Source organism: Bidens hawaiensis, unplaced genomic scaffold (genome assembly GCF_021521415.1).
Source record: "Bidens hawaiensis isolate Kalapana, Puna unplaced genomic scaffold, B.hawaiensis_p1.1 tig00029636_1, whole genome shotgun sequence".
NCBI lineage: Eukaryota > Viridiplantae > Streptophyta > Magnoliopsida > Asterales > Asteraceae > Bidens > Bidens hawaiensis.
This window is the reverse complement of record NW_027494914.1, coordinates 43,743-50,710: the sequence shown is the minus strand read 5'-3', so window position 1 is coordinate 50,710 and position 6,968 is coordinate 43,743.

Here is a 6,968-nt window from a genome sequence, read left to right as displayed (position 1 = left end):
CATTTTGCACTCTCTCTCCTCCGCAGTCGCTTGAGTTTGTTGTTGAACATCCCCTAGTATATAATGTTGACATATTGCTCTCTCATCGTCTTCTATATTATATTAATGCAGTACGATACAAGTATACATAGCACCTCTCTTTTATTCCAACATCCATAAACTACGAGGATTTCTCACAAAATACAAAGGTTGACGAAGAACCCCAAAACACCTCTCGATGTCATTTCGCGAAGATTCTTGTACTTTCTTAAAATATTATCTCTTTCATCTATGGGTCTCTAAACGTTTTCACAATAATCGAATATTCCGAATATATCTCATCTCTCAAATAGTATACGTGTGGGCAGTAGTTATCGTTAGCCTAAAACAATGCGACTGGTATTGTAGCGGAGTGTAATCCTCGACCATGGGCGATGCCTCCTTAACATTTACCTCATTGTTGGACTCGGGAGTGCCAAAGTAGGTCAACCAAACCCAAGATCGTATGAAGAAATCGCTTGAAGACCGGCTATTGATGGTTTTTGGTCATCACGTGTGTATTGACCTCGTCATGGAGTTTGACAATTAGATCACTTCCAGTTCATACAATCTATACTCCTATCATGTGGGTAAACTATGTTCCCTTTATATGTACCAAGTGGGTCTTCTCAGATAACGTGCACCGTATAGTGATATCATGCCATAAAAATAACTAATTAAAAAAACTGAAATAAACACAAGGTAAATAATTTTTTTGAAAGTTAATATATACCATGGCAAAAATACTCCAAAATGTCTCGTGTCGTTTTTTCGCCATTTTTAGGTACTCGTTGTTGATGTCGATCCTGTTTCAGGCGAGCATGCGTAACGCTGACGTGCACTTATGGATATGGGTGAATCCTAACAGTCCTCATGCATCCCTTTTTTGCTTAAAGTACTCAAACTCGCACTCCAAATCTTTGACATCTAAAAATCTTCGGGTTCTTGTATCTCCACGAGTCATTGATGAAGTCTTTCATCAAATGATTGTTTGCGTTCAAACGGTCTCGTTCAATATAGTCTCTTCTCAAGACCGAACGAGAAGAATGAAGAGACTGCATATACTTTAAAGCGAGCATAATTGAACTCGTAACCGCCTCCTCCGCCTCGTCATCGGTCGTGTGCTCGTTATTCTCAAAGTATTGGTTGATTATGTTGGAGGAAGATGAAGAATCCATTTTTTGCATATTGAGTATAGAGATTTGTATGACTTGTAGAGAGAATTTATAAAATTTTGTGAGAATCTTTGTAGGGTTTTTGGTTTATGTATAAAAAATTTTTTTTTAAGAAGTTCGTCAAACGGCTAGTTTGACCAAATCAATAAAAACCCGGTGCTTCTCACAAAACACTAAAGACCAATTTCCACCCCAAAGCGGCCGGGGGCAGTGTACCCCGGCACTTTGGGGCTCTTTGACCATCTACAACGCCCACTACATTGGGTCTAAGAATCCGTTGCTGCCATCTTGCACACGCATGCTCGAATTCCAGCTGCATATCATTTATTTCTTTTTCTGAGTGGTGAATCCTCTTTATGTGAAAAAATTTTTCAATTTAATTGCTGCTCCTTTACTACTAAAAGCATATCAGTATTTGTTTGTTTTGTAGATACAAATGGCTATCATTAATTTTTATTCTTTTCAAGTTTCATGATTCTCTTTTTTCTAATTTCTTTTTATGTTTATACTCTGTGTAATTTGCTTTCTTGCATATGTATTACAAAGAGTTTTGTTTTCTTTTTTACTTACACAATTGGTCTAAGACAATTTTTATATCAAAGTTATCAAACAGAACTTAAGTTGGAATGGTTATCAGAAAATTACTTATATGTTGTACTTGGGCATACAAAGTTCAGTTTGGATAGTGTTATATAGTTAACTAATTAAGTGTCAAATAACTTGAATAATTTATATATTTTTAATAGAATAAAGACAATGTTAAAGCCGTCAGATTTAATTCTGCTTTAGACCTTCTAAATGGTTATGCCGCCTCTATTCTTCCCTGACCGTGAATCGGATTTGTGCACAGACCCGATCGGAACTAGTCTTATCAGTCCTGACTTCCAAGAGATATTTGATGTGATCATTCAAGCTATGAAAATGTGGTAAGGCTAGGGTCGGCCAGGGAAAACATGGAGCAACGCTTACAAGACCAGGTGTGGCATGCTAAATGGGCCCGCCTCATTCCTTAAATAAGAATAAATATCCTCAGAAAAAAAGGTTAGATTGACTAACCAAATTGTTTATCCTATCCCGAAAAAATACTTATTCTAACGCCGGAGATTGGTGGGAGGGAGAAATCCACGGTCACTAAGACAAGGCCAACAGTGTCTTGTTTATAGAAACTTGTGTTGTAGGCTTGAAGTTTTCGACCCGTCACTGTTGATAGTTGTCATCTATACCGAGCTCCTGTGTTACCAACTTTTACATTAACACTGACTAATTGAAATGCAAGGTCTGGTCTTCCTTCTTTGTTTTCCAAATTGTCACCATCTCAAATTCAATATCATATTTACTAATTTAGGTGGTCATCACTTTTTAATAAAAATTTCGTCACCCTCAACTTCCTTCCATGAAATCAATGTGAATTTTCGTACTATTAAAATTTAATTGTTAAATAGATGATGTAACATCAATGTCACCTCATTCTTTATTATCGACCAGAGTCCTAGACCAGTATGAGTTGCATGAATACAAACAAACTGGCTCACACGAAAAACTGTAAGGGATGCTTAACAAAAACATTAACCACAATGGACTTAAAACCCAAACTAGAAAACCGATTAAATTGCCTTCAGGGGTTTTGGATTTAAATTTGCTACTCATATCTGTTGTAAGTTTGTAGTCTAAACTCAAAAAACAATTTAAAAAGGACAAACAGGGAATCATGTATATATGAAACTTTATAGAATAAATCCCGGATCAATTTCTGAATCGTGAATTACTTTTATATAAACCTATTTGTGAGTTGTACATTATCGGATTAGACAGGGATTCCTGTAGATGAATTTGGCTTTTGATCATTCTGGAATGTGTATGTCGATGGGGATTAAAGGAGACTAGGAGAACAATAGAGACATGCGAGTCCAATTTCATCTATCCCGAGCTCCTTTGCTACGAATTTTTGTATTAAAATTGTCTAATTGAAAAGAAAGGATTGGTCTTCCTTCTTTGTTTTCCAAAATTGACACCATCTCATATTCTATATCCTACTTAATACTTGGGTGTGGTTATGACCGGACTTTTAATTAATGAAATTTTTGTCACCGTCTCAGCATCCTTCCAGGAACTCAATGTGAATTTTCGTGGAATTAAACTTTGGGGTATTTATATTTTCTCTCCTTAAGATTCTTAATTACATAGTTATCAAACCTTAAAATTTTAATTACAAATATCCCATTCCTAAAACATGTATATTACATATATAACTATTTTATTATATTTAACATATATAAATGGATTATTTTACCTTTTATTTTAAAAAAAAAACAATAAAAAAAATTATGAGATTACATACATATGTGGTTGGTGATCTTGTTTGGAGAAAACTTTCTTCTTCCTCACATGACACTATAACATCTTCATCCTCACCACTGTCATCTTCTCCGACTTGTAACACTTAAACTTTGTCTTCCCACATTACTTTAAATTGCTTTTTAAATTAGAAATTTCTTCTTGTGGCATTTGTACAGATGATAGAACAACCTAGTTGTTAATCCTGCCACAAAATTGCAATATGATGTCGTAATTGGACGGCACTTCTGGTTTGATGATCGTCGGGGAATGAATCGTCGGTGGTGATGGTTAGTGGACGATCGCTGGTAATGTATTTTAGTTTTAAATTGAAGGGTATTCAAGTGTTCAACTGTTAGAAAGAGTAAAGAGTCGAGCTTGCTAGAAGTAGGAAGCACGTCGGAAAAGTAGCCCCGACGATCCGGTTAACTCTATAACTATTAATATAACTTTATTTCTAATGTTTTTTTTTATAAATTAATTTAATTTATTTTTTTTATCGTAAGCAACATGCTAAACATGTTAAATAGGGGTAAGTGAATAAATTGTTATGAATTGGGAAAATATGTAATTTTGTTTTAGATTGGGAAATATGTAATCAGTGGTGGTACTAAAGGAATATTTGTAATTGATAAATAGATGATGCAACATCAACGTCACCTCGTATTTATTATTGACCAGGCCTGCATGGCTAAACACAAAAGAAAAAACAAATACATTAGCCTCAGTGGACTTGTATAGCCCATTAAACCGCCTTTAGGGATCTTGTATTTAAACTTAACATTCATATCGTCCGATTGAGAATTAAGGTAATAATATAAATCAAGCATGAGATTGAAAATGATTTGAATTAGTCTTTTCCCATAACTCAATTATCGAATATTTATATCAATAACTCATCATCAATATAATTGTAAATTTGTATGCCTTAGGTTAAACTTCACATTTTGTATTTATATCTCAACTGATGAATAGAGTATTTGTAGTTTACCCAAATATTCATTTCACTAAATGGTATCAGATGTAACATCATAACCTGCATCTCTCTCAAGCTCCCCACCCCATTAAAATCACCATGGTCAACGACGATGTTGAAACCTGGTCATTGTAACCTAACCTCTTCGAAATCAATCAAAATTAACATCTACAAACTACCTCATATGAAGAACCCAAGTCTAGATTATAAACGTTTATTGACATACGCATACTAGAATGTGTGTCGTCGCCAACAGTGCCCCAAAATTCAATCAAGTGACCATCATAAATCCAAAACTCACAGTCCCTTGTGGCATATCCTCGTATACTCTTTGAACGCGGACAACTCTACCTCCTATGTTATATAAAAACCCTAAGGCCACTTCAAACTGTGGTACAACCATCTCGTTTGTGCATCGAGCGAGAGCAGAGGAAACGACATGCAGCTGATCAAAGTCTCTGGTCTTGTGCCGAAATGTGGAGAAAAAATCATGTGTGAACTCGATATACCTCTCTGAAAAAATCAGTGTCTGAGCATGTTTGATGGTGGTAGGTGATTCCATTTTAACAATGGCTTCGACCTTTTCAGGGTTCGCTCTGAAGCCATCTTTAGTAACAATGACTCCCAAGAACTTCCCTTCTTCCATCCCAAATGAACACTTGCTCGGGTTGAGCTTCATGTTTATCTTTCTGAGCGTGTTGAAAGTTTCTTCAATGTCTTTCAACATCGCTTCTGGCTCGGGGCTTTTGATGACCAAATCATCCATATAGACTTCCAAGTTTCTCCCGATTTGGGCATGAAACTCTTTGTCCATCAGTCGTTGGTATGTGGACCCTGCTGTAACACCCCGACCAAAGGCGGATTATACATCGGGGCGCCACATATTGTTTCATTACTCGTGACACTATTGGGTGTCAATATTTAATAAATACATTCATTCGCGCACGCGCAGGGTAAACACAAGATAACATAAAACATCATAAATCAGTATATTATAAATCATAATATTCGAACAGCAAAAACTTGTCTTGATACATTTTAATCTAGGTCCAAAATAAAGAAGCTTCCTATGTGTCCACAAGCTCCAAAACAGCTACTGCAAACCTGAACATGTGTTAAAATAAACGTCAAACACTTGCGTGTTGGTGAGAAATCAAGTTTAATACAATACATAGATAACCATAAATCTGCGCGCAACACGTGTATGTCTGGTGTTTAACAAGGGTGCAATCAGATTGTGATCAAGCCTAAATAGATCATAGCTCATAGTTCATAGTTCAATCCGTGCTCCCAATTGAGCACAAAAACGAGAAAACATTTGTGCAAGTGTAAACAAAGAAAACCGTAAACGATAGGTCTCCCGTGTTCATCTAATGGATCCATGAAAACTTCGGAATAGGCCGAACAAAGCGGTTAATGATACACACATACAAATAACAGCCAAGTAAACGTCCTCAACACATGGGATACTGCGCGACTAAAGTTCATAAACAAGTTTAAGACTCTAAGTTTGTACGAACACATGAACATCCCAAGACATTAAAAATAAAAAGGGATTAGGTACGAGGTTACTCACTTGATAAACGATGCGGTGAAAGATAAAGCAAGAACCAACTTTAAACAAGCACAAGTTAACCTATAAATAAGATTATTGTTTTAATGAATTGATTTAAGTCTTGATTATAAGTTAGCATAATTAATAAGTAAATTATTATATATAATATATATATATTACCGGAAAAGCAGGGCAGAACAGGGAGGAAGACGGAGGCAGAGAGGAAGACGGCAGAGAGAGCAAGGGGCAAGAGAACAGGAGAGATTAAGTGTTTTGTGTGTGTAGTGTTTATGAAAATATTACTATTATTTATAGAGAAACCCTAGGAGACATGAATCCAGAAAAAGGGGAAAAGATTCCAAGACAAATAAAACAAGACAAAACAAAAGATAACAAAAGATATGGCAGCTGCAGGGGGGCAAGATAAAGCTGACAGGGAACAGTAAAAAGCATGGGCGGGTCAGATAAAGGTACTGGTCAAGCATGGAAAAAGCAGATCTCCAAGGATATTGTCAGTCACTTTTTCTGCCAACCAATGGGGTTGGTGCGCATGCTGCGACAAAAGTGGCTTTTCAGACATAAAGCAGATTAGGCCAACAGCTCAAAAGATAAGACAACACAAAAGCAAACGGCTAGATTCAACAGAAGAAAACTCAAAGGGTTCAGCGCGAGAAGGCTAAGGCGCGAAGGCAGACACAGAAGGTCAAGAGAGCGCGAGCGCGAAGGCAGACAGAACCAACCTTAACGCGTCGCGGAAAGAACTACATTTCTAAGCGCGCCGCGGGAAGAATCACATTTCTTAGCGCGCCGCGGGAGGAACTAAAATTCCTAGCGCGCCGCGGGAAGAACTATAATTCTTCGCGCGTCGAGGGATGAACTACGATTCTTAGCGCGCTGCGAGAAGAATTAC